The sequence below is a fragment of the Pseudorasbora parva genome, chromosome 19, assembly GCF_024679245.1.
Source record: "Pseudorasbora parva isolate DD20220531a chromosome 19, ASM2467924v1, whole genome shotgun sequence".
In the NCBI taxonomy this organism is placed as follows: Eukaryota; Metazoa; Chordata; class Actinopteri; order Cypriniformes; family Gobionidae; genus Pseudorasbora; species Pseudorasbora parva.
In genome coordinates this window covers 27,032,093-27,046,276 of record NC_090190.1, presented here as the reverse complement: position 1 = coordinate 27,046,276, position 14,184 = coordinate 27,032,093, and the positions used below count along the sequence as shown (strand labels likewise).

Genomic DNA, 14,184 nt, shown 5'->3' with positions numbered 1-14,184 from the left:
TACTCAAACATAATAGAGAAAAGTCACTTATTCCCGTAATCAAGAATCCAGAAGGAAAGACACTCCACACCCTACAAGACATCAATGATACTTTTCGCACTTTTTATAAATGTTTATACAGTAATACTAAAGAACCGAAAATTATGGACACTAAATTGTTTCTTTCCAACTTATTTTTACCCACTCTGACCACAACACAAAGAGATTCATTAGAAGAATCTATTTCAGAAATTGAATATAAACAAGCTCTGGACTCTCTATCAAACAATAAAGCCCCAGGTTTAGATGGATACCCACCAGAATATTACAAACATTTTTGGACAACCATATCACCATTATTCATGCGAATGACGGCAGAAATTAAAAACACTTCTTCTATCCCACCTCATATGAATTCAGCACTAATATCACTCCTGCTTAAACCAAATAAAGACCCAACATTAAGCACTAGTTATCGCCCATTATCTCTTTTAAATACTGATTTAAAAATTATTAGTAAAACTTTGGCAACACGACTCGAATCAGTAATTTCATCTCTCATCCATCCAGACCAAACAGGTTTTATCAAAGGACGCCAGTCATCAAACAATACCAGAAGACTATTCAACATCATGGACCTATGCAATAAAAACAAAAAAAAGACCATAATCATCTCTAGACGCAGAGAAGGCATTTGATAAAGTTAATTGGTACTTCCTTCATATGACACTTAAAAGATTTGGATTTGGAGACTGCTTCATTCATTGGATTAAAACACTCTATAATACTCCACTAGCATCTGTTTTAACTAATGGCATAATATCATCACCATTTCAACTCCAGCGAGGCACTCGCCAAGGATGCCCATTATCACCATTACTTTTCGCCTTATTTATAGAACCTCTTGCTGCTGCAATAAGACAAAATGAAAACATTTCTGGAGTTTTATCAGGTAAAACTAATCATAAAATTTCACTGTATGCAGACGACATCCTATTATTTGTACAAAATCCAGAAACATCACTTAAAGAAATAATTAAACTCATCGACGAATATTCTGCCATATCAGACTACTCCATAAACTGGACCAAATCAACAATTTTACCACTGAATATACAACCACAAGACAGAAGTATACAGAACACACCATTCAAAATTAATAATATTACATACTTAGGAATAAACATATCCCAGAACCTCTCTGACTTGTTCAATCTCAATTTTATCACACTACTGAAAACAATAGAAGATGATTTAACTCGATGGATGAACCTACCACTTTCCATCATTGGTCGTATTGCAACAGTTAAAATGTGTATTCTACCCAAACTCCTTTATTTATTCAATATGACTCCGGTACAACCAACTACATCATTAAACCAAATAATTAACAAATTCTATTGGAAAAAAAGGAATCCTAAAATAAGCTTACAAACACTACAAAAAAATAAAGACCAAGGCGGTCTAGCAGCACCAAATTTTCAAAATTATTACTTAGCATCCAAACTTCAATACTTTTGCAAATGGATCACAGGTGACAGCTCCCAAAACCCATGGCTAGCGTTAGAACAAGCAGAATGCAAAGAAATAACAATATCTGATCTTCCATTTATCACTAAAAAAATCAAACAGAACAACCTTTTTAAAAACATAACGATTACACCAACTCTCACTGCTTGGTGGCAAATTAATACACTGACACAACATGAGCTGACACCACACATCAACTCACCTATATGGCACAACCCGGATTTCACTATAAACAAAACTCCACTAAACAATATTAAATGGAAAGAGAAAGGTATCACACATCTACATCACCTGTTTACTGGGAACACATTCGCTACATTTACAGAATTAAGTCAGAAATTTACCTTGGGAAAAGAACATTATTACTACTACCTTCAAATCAGGAATTCTATTAAAACCACAGTTGGAAACCAAGATATCGCACAACCTCCCCCAATTCTTAAACATATCACCAAAATTAGTAATTCAGTAAAAACACTTAGTAAATTATACACTCTAATATTGTCTATAGATACTAAAGCAATTGCAGCACCAGTTAAACAATGGGAAAAAGATCTCAAAATCACCACAAATGATGAATTTTGGAAAACAGTTTGCAGAAATACTTTTATATTAAGTACAAACACAAACATCCAGTTAATTCAGTATAAAATTATACACAGAACACACATAACACAGCATAACATGTTTAAAATGGGGCTGACAACTTCTGATAAATGTACTAACTGCAGTTTAAATACACCAGACACTTACCTTCATGCACTCTGGCTATGCCCACCGGTTAATCAGTTCTGGATAGATGTCACTAATAAACTATCAGATCTCTTTAAAAGTACTATCAACGCACTTCCACTCTTATGTCTTCTAGGTGACACATCTGAAATTAACCTCCCCTTGGAACATAAAAAACCTCTACTCCTATCTCTAGCTATCGCCAAGAAAACAATACTTCTCAATTGGAAAAATAAATACCAAATATCAATTAAACAATGGCTTCATCTACTAAGAGACCATGTTATTAAAGAGAAACAAACATCAGCAACTAAAAATCAATTGCACAAATTTAATACAGTTTTCAATCCACTACTCTCATCGTTACATATTGATTAAAATTAGCTGATGAGTCGATGCCTCAATTAAGATTTATGGTATTTTAAATAGATTAATAATCACACGAAAATTAAATTATACTAGTTATATTACATTACAATGTATTATACTTCTGCAATGATTTATAAGTATACACTTAAAATTATTATATATATAAAGCTGCATATTAACAATACTTTTTGTTGTTGGTGATGGTGGTAGTAGAAATTTGGATATTCATCTCTTCCGTCATGAATCACATTTCAGAAACATTATGTATACATTCTGGGTAGCCTACTTGAATTTATTAAATATAAATGGTCTGGGTCGGGCTGCTGCTCTGGTGCTGTTGGTGGGCACGGCTGACATGTCCTGCTGGCGGGTTCATCAACACAGACTCGGTGCTTGGGATCCTCTCCCTTTTGCCACCTCAACCTCAAATCACTCCTCTCATGTAAATAAAAAACATTTACCAATATCTGGGCTGGATGTGGTGTCTCTGGCTGGGGAGCTAACCGGTGCACACCAGGGTCCATACTACAGATTTAAAAAAAAAAAAATAAATAAATAAAAATTTAAAAAAAAAAAAAAAAACTGGGCTGGGCAACAAAAATGTATGTTTTGTTTTATCAGGCCACATCCAGACTAGGGGAGCCTGGTTTGGAGGTGCCTGTTAGGGTGCCCCAGTGTATTTGATCAAGGACTCAACAGAGCATAGAGGATCATTTGAGGAGTGTGTCGCTGGCGGCAGGGAGGGTCCCAGGTGGATCAGATGAAGGTGACTGTGTCCGGGGGGGTCTGTGGGTGGTGGTCACTGACAGCGCTGGAGCGGCTCCCGGACATAGACCATAGTGTCCCTCCACAATAACTGGATTGCCTGGTTTATCGTTCCATCAATATCGTGATTTATATTACTTTGAATATCTAATCCTAACATTACATCTATTATTATTATTACTGTTATTATTATCATATATATTATAGCTAATGTTATCACTAATAGCTACTATCACTACTACTATTACTATTAGCTACTATTACTATCACTACTATTATTACTATTACCTACAATCAATACTACTATTACGATAATTACAAATATTACTGTCACTACTACTGATACTTTTAACTATTACTACTATCACCATTACTGTTACTATTACTGTTACTACTACAGTTATTATTTATTATTTTTTGTTATGATTACTACCTCAAGTATAAATGTGTTACTATTACTATAAGCATCTCAAATTACCCTTATCTCTTAATACTCCATTGCTTAAACTTACCAAATATACCTGCATACATCACTATATTTATATTCAGTTGTTGTTGTTGTTTTTTTGTTTTTTTTTTGATGGTTTTCCTCTCTGTTTGTTATTGTATTGTTTTTGTTTTTTGTTTTCTTTGTTGGTTCTCCTCTCTATTTGTTATGGTTTGGTTTTTCTACCCACTATACATGTATGTATGTCTATGATCACTTGCATTGTATAAGCTACTGTAATTTGTTAATTTGCTATAAAAAAAATTTCTCTAAAAAATAAAAAAATAAAAAAAAATCTAATATACCTTGAGTATTGTCTAGCAACTCTCAATACACGTCTGAGCTGTAAAAACCAAACTTTGGTCATGCCAATCACATTGCGTATAGAGTCGGTGGGCGGGGCTTAACATAGTCACGGCAAAGTTGTGCTTGGATGCTACTAAACACAGAAGCTGGTGAACAGTGGTCTTACGAATCGGCTTTGGAGTTAAGCTTTTCTCTAAGAAAAGAACAAGGAAACGGCACTGAAGTCATTCTTAAAAAAGGGAAGATGTATTCAGAGTTTTGCCGACCAGATACAGTGAATGTTTAATCTATCAACGAGCTCAGATTCACATTGCTCTGGTTGGCTGTAGCTCTATCCTATCGCGTGCAGAGGGAGTTTGAAAGACAACCATTTATCCCCCTCGGAGCCCTGTATCCCCCTCGGAGCCCTGTCAATGGTGAGTTTCCAGACCAAACATTTTGATGTGGGTCTGGCTTGTCAGGCTAATGACACCATATACTCATTCATTTATTATTTTTGATGGTTTTCCCTGTTGGAAAGATGTCAGATTTGTCATTTTTACAGTTGATAACCAGGTGGAACCATTAACCTTTAGATAGAACAGTTTCTGTGGAGTTTTCTATGGACTTTTATATAGAGTATAACAGCATATTATTGTGAGTAAGATTGAGAGTGAGTAATTCCTCCATGCAGATGTCCTCTAGAGCAGTGATGTTTTGGGGCCGTCGCTGGGCAACACAGATTTTCAACTCCCTCCAAAGATTTTCTATGGGGTTGAGATCTGGAGACTGGCTAGGCCACTACAGGACATTGAAATGCTTCTTATGAAGCCACTCCTTTGTTGCCAGGGCGGTGTGTTTGGGATCATTGTCATGCTGAAAGACCCAGCCACAATTAATCTTCAATGCCCTTGCTGATGGAAGGAGGTATTTACTCAAAATCTTAATACATGGGATTCTTCTCCCCCCATTCATTCTTTCCTTTACATGGATTAGTTGTCCAGGTCCCTTTTCAGAACAACAGCCCCAAAGAATAATGTTTCCACCCCAATGCTTCACAGTAGGTATAGTGCAACTCAGCATTATTTCTCCTCCAAACACGACAAGTTGAGCTTTTACCAAAAAGTTATATTTTGGTTTCATTTGACCATATGACACATTCTCCCAATCCTCTTCTGGGTCATACAAATGCTCTCAAGCAAATTTCAGACGGGCATGGACATGTATTGGCTTAAGCAGGAGGACATGTCTGGCACTGCAAGACCAGTCCCATGGCGGCGTAGTGTATTACTGATGGTAGCCTTTGTTACTTTGGTCCCAGCACTCTACAGGTCATTTACTAGGTCCCCCGTGTGCTTCTGGGATTTTTGCTCGATGTTCTTGTGATAATTTTTGAACCCATGGGATGAGATATTCTGTGGAGCCCCAGATCGAGGGAGATTATCAGTGGTCTTATATGTCTCCCATTTCCTAATAATTGCTCCGACAGTTGATTTATTCACAACAAGCTGCTTACGTACTGTCTTCCCAGCCTGGTGCAGGTCTACAATTTTGTTTCTGGTGTCCTTTGACAGCTCTTTGGTCTAGACCATAGTATAGTTTGGAGTCTGACTGTTTGAGGTTGTGGACAGTTGTCTTTTATACTGTTAATGAGTTCAAACAGGTGTTATTAATACAGGTAAAGAGCGGAGGACGGATGAGCCTCTTAAAGAAAATGTTAAGGTTTGTGAGAACCAGAAATCTTGTTTTTTTGTAGGTGACCAAATATTCTTTTATCACGATATCCTTTTACACAGACTTGAGCATGTAGTTGGGTTTCGGGGGCCCGTGCTGAACTGGTTTGCCTCTTATATCAAAGAGAGCACTTTTTCAGTGAAAGTAGGAAATATTTTTTCATCTCGCGCTCCAATTTCTTACGGTGTACCCCAGGGTTTCATTTTAGGATCTCTTCTATTTGCTTTATATATGCTTCCACTTGGACAAATTTTCCAGAGACACAATTTATCATACCACTATACAGACGATACTATAAAAAATACAGCTATATCTTCCTTTTACATAGCTATATCTTCCTTTTAAAAACAACAAAGGATCTGTGTCTACTCTGTTTGACTGTCTGTGTGATGTAAAATGTTGGATGGATATGAATTTCTTACAGCTGAACAATGACAAAAGTGAAATCTTTATCTTTGCCCCATCAGATCTGACTTCGGTAACACTTTATAATAACGTTCAGTTGTAAGTCATTTATAAGTGGTTAGTTAATGATGAACTAATCATTTACAAAACATTCATAAATGATTATCAAGTGATATGCTAACATTTTATAAATGTTTTGTAAATTCCGTTACAAGTCATTTACAAATGATTAGTAAATAATTAACTAATGATTTATGAAACATGACTACTTGTTCATTAATGATTAATGAGTGATTTGTTAATTATTTTACTTATATTTAGTAGATTCAGGTATATGTGATTTACAAATGATTAGTTAATAATGAACTAATGATTTACAAAACATGACAATGCATTTCATAAATGTTACTTTAAATGCATGTTACAAATGTTACATAAATGTATGTTTTGTAGATTCAGTTATACATTATTTACAAGTTATTAGATAATGATAAACTAATAATTTACAAATTATAACTATACATTTATAAATCCTTTAATCCTTTTATAAATCCTCCTCCTAATTTATAAAACAGATCCTTAGTAAATGGTTAAGTTACTAGTTAATATATTATTAATCAACGAAATGTCAATATACTATTATCTCAATAAATTGTTAATCATTAACAAATGATGATCAAACCATTAGTAAATGATGAGTAGCCCATATAATGTATTGTTGCATATCCCAATGCATCAGCTCAATACGTATTTAATTCTTTGCATTTGTAAAAGTAGACATGATTTTATACATATAAATAGGCTACTTTTTATTGCAAAAACTGACTAAAAACAGTATAAAAGTATTAGCTCATGTTGTATTCAACGTTTTCTTAAGTCATACGATATCTTTATGTGAAGATCAGAGTTGAAAGCATATTTATCCTATTTATCATTCAAATAATACTCCTGTCCTGACTCTTTAGCAGGAAGCAATCGGTCACATGACACACGAGAGCCAATGGCATTTTACAATCAAAGCTGACGTAATGACGCAATTGGTCATGAGACACATGACAGCCAATGCTGTCAAAGCTGACGTGACGTTTCTTCCGGAAGTTCTGGGCGGCAAATTTTGAAATGTGTTAATCATTAATCATCGGCCGGTTGATGGACTCGACGCTGCTGATCACTTCTGGGGATTTACTTCACACAAACCAATCGTTTGGCCTCGGGACACTTGGAATATTTGTACTTTTTGAATAAATTGTTCCTGCAGTCGTATCTGCCTGTTTTTTTTTGTTTTTTTCAAAACACAAACGGGTAGGTTAAGGGAAGGGATTGGTTGTGACGAATTGGAGTTAAATGCTTTCAGTATTTAGATGAATTACCTATTTACACATTTCTATTGCAACAGGTGAGGAATAGCAGAATTTAATTTTCACATTTAATGTTACATTTGTTGTGGCAACCAATGGACGCATTTCTAACGTAAACGGGTGAGAAATATCTACAAATGATGTGTAAAACATTTACAAGTAATGAATAGTCTACACTTTAGATTAGGGGACGCTAAAAGCATTGTAAATGCCTTGTATACGTGTACAGATCATTTGTAACGGGTAAGAAATATCTACAAATGATGTGTAAAACATTTCCAAGTGATGAATAGTCTACACTTTAGATTAGGGGACGCAGAAAGCGTTGCAAATGCCTTGTATACGTGTGCAGATCATTTGTAACGGGTGATAAAGATTTGTAAATGATTTATTCATGCGTATACAACATCATCTCTAACAGGTGATGAACACTTTGAGGTGTGTACTTTAATGTAAATGCTGACTGGTGAGGGTATAGACACGTGCACCTGATGCTTCACTGGAGGGTAAACCAGTTCACATTATCACTTACATTAGACCCATCACAAAGCACAAGTCTGCACCATTAAAGGGGGGGTGAAATGCTGTTTCATGCATACTGAGCTTTTTACACCTTTAAAGACTTGGATTCCCATCCTAACATAGACAAAGTTTCAAAAACTAATGTTGGACGTTTGATGGAGTATGTCTGTGTTAAAAATACTCCTTCCGGTTTCTCACAAGTTTCGGCGAGTTTTTTTCGAGTATGGGTCTACTTGACGTTAAATAGATCGGAAGGTCCTTGTATGGGCTGTACGGGCTCTTCTCCCGGAAGGGTGCGCGCGCGTAACTAGAGGGAGAGAGAGGAAATGCACGCCGTAAACAGTCTCTCAGGTGCAGATCCAGTCGTCCGTGAACACTTATGACGCGCCGCGCTCCACTTTATTCCTATGGGTGACGTCGAGCGACTTCAACGCTTCAGCACAGCATTCCGGGAAGGCAGCGCTGCATTTGAACCGATTTGAACGCAGAAATGACGGGAAGCTTCAAGGCATCGCTTCAGTCGCGTCGCAAAGTGGATTTCCACGGTCACTGCTGTCACAGGACTTCACCAAATCATACCAAAGAAGTGTGTTTTTGACAGAGCGGTCCCAGCGATAAAGATTAGGTCCTGCTTTGGAAGCAGCCGGTGAGTAAATCAACTTCAAATGTCTGCTATTGGCTACCGTCGCATGAGTAAACATCAGTAAACAATACGATCGCGTGCTTCGTCATTCAAATGCGCTAACGGTTACTCCATTGTTGTTCTGTATAACACTAGTCTGACTCTGACGTGCTAAACCGTTTTGCTTGCTACCTCTAAGGTCTAGTCACATACAATAGTCCATAAACCGAATCATGTCCTCATAAACTGCGCGTACAGACACACAAAGGCCCCTAAATACAGTACATACCACAGAGACGGACATCCTGATGTTGCCTTTTCTCCTGTTAAATTTATTTCAGCCTCAGATTTGATTGTGGATCATTATCTGTATTAGCTGAGATAGCTGAGATGGGTTTCTCCACGCTTGAGGACATCACCGCTTTGTGCACATTCGTCATTCTTTAGCTCCGCCCACACGATACGCCTCCAGGCGCTCGGTTTTTTCCGGAAAGACTCGGTACAGCCCATATTTCTTTTATAAATATGATAAAACTAAAGACTTTTCGGAGATATGAAGGATGCAATACTACTCTATAGGTACTCAAGATTGACATGAGATTGACTGAAACTGAGTGTTTCACCCCCCCTTTAAGTTAAAGGATTTAACTTAACGCACTGCAATCCCCTGACTTTAAGTCATTCTAAAAAATGTATTAATTTGACAACTAGTAATTTATCATTCTTTAAAAAAAAAATGGTGTGGGTTTTAACAGACCAGCTTAAAAATGTAATGATGCATCAATAAATTATATATTCATTATCTACTAATGGTTTGATCATCATTTGTTCACAATTAACAATTGTTTATTGATATAATGGTACACTGACATTTCAGTGATTAATAATATATTAACTAGTAACTTAGCCATTTACTAAGGATCTGTTTGGTTATTTTATATGTTATTTTTTAAAGATAACTTACAGATTTGCAAATTGTTAGCATATTATTCTTAATCATTTATGAATGTATACTCATGATTTGTAAATGATTAGTTTATCATTATCTAATAACTTTAATGTATAACTGAATCTACAAAATATACAAAAAAGTAACAATTTAGTAACATTTATGAATGCATTGTCATGTTTTGTAAATCATTAGTTCATTATTAACTATTAAACTGTAAATTACTTATAACTTAATCTACTAAATATATGTAAAATAATCAACAAATCACTCATTAATCATTAATGAACACGTAGTCATGTTTCATAAATCATTAGTTAATTATTTACTAATCACTTGTAAATGACTTGTAACGGAATTTACAAAACATTTATAAAATGTTAGCATATCACTTGATAATCATTTATGAATGTTTTGTAAATGATTAGTTCATCATTAACTAACCACTTATAAATGACTTACAACTGAACGTTATTATAAAGTGTTACCCTGACTTCTACCATAGTCCGTCAGCTTGGTTCTCTGTTCTCAAATGTTCATGACTGTGTCAGGAATCTTGCTGTAATTTTTGATTCCAGCCTTACAATTCCAGAGTTTCAATAAGCAGATTAATGCTGTGGTAAAAAGCAGTTTCTTCCAACTGAGATCTATTGCTAAAATTAGGATGATGCTATCAAAGAAAGACCTTGAAACCGTCATTCATGCATTTATCACCTCGAAGCTGGACTATTGTAATTCGTTGTACCAGGGTTTGCCTAATTCATCTGTAAATAATTTGCAAATGTTTCAGAACGCAGCAGCCAGACTACTAACTGGCACAAAAAAAAAGCATCAGCACATCACTCCTGTGATAGCCTCTCTTCATTGGATACCGGTTAGGTCACGGATTGATTTAAAAATGTTGCTTTTTGTTTTTAAAGCCCTGCATGGGCTTGCACCTCAGTACATTAGTGATCTTCTTGTTATGCACAATGCCTCAAGATCCCTGCGCTCTTCGAATAAACTTCTACTTTCTATTCCTCCCTATCGTTATAAGACTAAAGGTGACCGGGCTTTCCCTGTAGCGGCTCCTCGACTCTGGAACTGTCTTCCTCTTAGTATCAGATCTTCCCCCTCTGTTGCTACTTTTAAAGCATCCTTAAAAACTCATTTATATTCTTTATGTTTTATCTAATGGTGTTAATGCTTTACCATGTACCCTCAATGTTTATATCTAATGTGTAATTCTGTTTTGATTTTGTTTTAATGCTTGTATACAGCACTTTGGTGACAACCTTGGTTGTTTTAAATGTGCTATATAAATCAATAAACTAAACTAAACATAACATACTAATTTTCCACCATAATTTGTAAATAAATTCTATAAAATTCAGACAATGTGATTTTCTGGATTTTTTTTCTCATTCTGTCTCTCATAGTTGAAGTGTACCTATGATGAAAATGACAGGCCTCTATTATTTTTTTAAGTGGGCGAACTTGTGTAGTTGGTGGCTGACTAAATACTTTTTTGCCTCACTCTATGGGCCAGGGCTCGCAAAGCCCAACGTCATAAATAGTGAAATAACATTCCTTTCTTGATCTGCGTTGTTCACTTTCTTGACTTGATATTTGAAGGGTGCGGTGCTTGTATCCACCAATCAGGTGGGCCAAGTAATAAAAAAAATTAACTTTGAATCAATCGCGGGTGAATTAAAGATAAATCATTGTGTTTGTTTGATAAAGACGTTTTGCAAGCCCTGTGAGAGAATCATTCAAATTGCCTCTTTCAAAACAATTCCTCCCTCATGAGAACTGACAGGGGAGCAAAAGCTCATTAAATATTCAAATCTTATCCAATTCTAGCCATGGGCATTTACTTCCATGTCTTTAGTGTGGCATGCCCATTAAAGCCAAGCATGCAGGAGAGAGCCTCAAAACCATTGTAGAAAATATTACTCGTTCATTATGGTGTTTTAGAAAGTAAAAACCACATGAACGTCATTAGTTGACCTCAGACAGCAGTATAAAAAAATAAATATAAACAGTTCATGACACCTTTAATTTCAATATTGATTCAACATCAGTGAGGTAGAATCCACCATAGCGTAACGTTGATTCAACAATATTACCATTGATTATTTTTGGTAATTTCAATATGATTCAACATCAGTGATGTAGAATCCATCATAGTGTAATGTTGATTCAATAGCATTACCACTGATTTTTTTCACCATTGATTCAACATTAAATGCGGGTGCAAACATGATATTGAACTAACATCAGTTTATAGTGTTGAATCAACGATTACTACAATTGATTTTTTTGTTGAAATCTTAACATTGTTTCAACAGTAACTGAGGGCGCAAAAGTGATGTTGAAAAACTATTCTGTAATGTTAAATCAATGATATAACCATTGATGTGTGGTTGAAATTATTTCAACAGTAAGTGAGGGTGCAAAAGTTATGTTAAAAAATATCACTTTGTAATGTTGAATCAATATTATTACCATTGATTTGTGGTTAAAATCTCAGTATTGCTTCAACATTTTAATATAATTGGCATTTACGCATCAACCGAGTATGTTTACATGCACCTCCTTAAAGGTGCCCTAGAATGAGTTGAAACAATATTTTAAAATGTTCTCTGATATCTACATATAGGGTATGTGACTTATTTAAGGGTTAAAATTGTCCAGATACGGTTTGACAGGTCCATTTACAACCCCAGAAACGTCCCTAGGATGTAATGGTCTGTTTTTGCCTTATTTGGAAGGGTCATGAATATTAATGTAGAGTTCGGCTATGATTGGCGGAAACATATCTACCGTATACTGTCAATCACAAGTTTGTTTTTTAAACGAAAAAAAATTATCGAATTAATAGATTAAAAAATCTGTTTTTCCTTTGTGTTTGTCACAAACAAGATTTACATAAGAAGGAGGAAATAATGGTGTTTGAGACTCACTGTATGTGATGTCCATGTACTGAACTCTTGTTATTCAACTATGCCATGGTTAATTACATTTTTCATTCTAGGGACATTTAAGCCGATTGTGTCTAATAAACTGACAATGAACATGGTCACGTAAACGCGGTAACCCGTTTTCTTTTATCGGAGTAAGGTTATAAACAGCGTAAGGATAAACCAATCAGGACAGGTAGTTTTTTGCTTCTTACCCCGATTTCGCGCAGCATGTAAACGCATTAACCTGCTTTCTGTCAGCTCATTGAAGTGTGTATGTGTGATAGGTGACGAAAACACATAATCAGAGCAAATGTAAATACATCCAGACAGAGTAGGCTAGCGTTTTGCATGAAATAAGGACATGTATCATAAACTCAGACTCTTTTAAGACCCATAAAATTGTAAAGATGTGTTCTCATCTCATGCAGCAGAAGTAGAAGTTCAGTCAAAATGCTGCATCTGTAACTACATAAGGGATAATATGAGCCGTAAATCTCTGAGCATACTGTAGGGCAGCATCTTGAATCTCCAGAGAAATTACAGCGAGGAAAGCAAACACATTTGTAGAAGGATATTCTAACAAAAACCATATGTACAAAAATATTCAGATTCAGAATCAATCTGTATGAATACTGTATAGATATTTTATTATACAGTTCTGGAAAAAAATGGAATTTGATGGGCATGTAAATATATAAATATCTCTCTTTTGGATTCTAAGTGTGACACTTCCGTAGACTTGGTAAACACAGCCTGATCTGCTGGCAATTTGAGCAGGCAGGAAACCTGTAAATTGTTTTATCCTGCTTCTGTTACAAATTGGCTGAAACCAATAACAAACTGGTTTATCCACCTGGTTCACTACATGGCTAATTGGTCTAATTGGTTGAGGGACTATCCAATTGCATACAGAGTCATTTTAACTAATGCCCCTGATCACACATTTTGTTAGCCTGACAAGCCAGACCCACATCAAGATGTTTGGTCTGGAAACTCACCATAGACAGGGCTCAATCCGAGGGGCGGGATAAACGGTTGTCTTTCAAACTCCCTCTGCACGCGATAGAATAGCGCTCCCACCAACCAGAGCAACGAAGGTGAAACAGAGCTTGTTGATAGATTAAACATTCACCGAATCCGGTCGGCTAAACTCCGAACACATCTTCCCTTTTTAAGAATGACTTCAGTGCCGTTCTTTGTTCTTTTTTCAGAGAAAAGCTTAACTCCAAGTGATTGGCCCGTCCAGAGTGAGGGGAATACAGCTCAGAATCATTAGACGACACTTGCGGGCAGATTAAATTTGCTGCCGCTAGGTTGCGTCTAGATTTCTAGGCTAACATTTTGTGGTATGATTGGTTGAAGGACTATCCAATTTCATACAGACTCATTTGAACTACGCCTGTTGATCATGTCTCTTTAAGTAGAAAAAACAGAACAGACTCCCCAGACAAATGTTTAGTCTTAAAGGATTGAGCTTTATCTGGTGATAGCCAGAAAAACAC

At 35.9% G+C, this 14,184-nt stretch overlaps 1 protein-coding gene across 2 annotated transcripts in view; it reads right to left on the bottom strand.

Moving 5' to 3' along the window:
* fkbp10a (FKBP prolyl isomerase 10a) overlaps positions 1–14,184 on the bottom strand; it is a 201,174-nt gene that overhangs the window by 73,522 nt on the left and 113,468 nt on the right. The gene's annotated exons all lie outside the window — the stretch shown is intronic.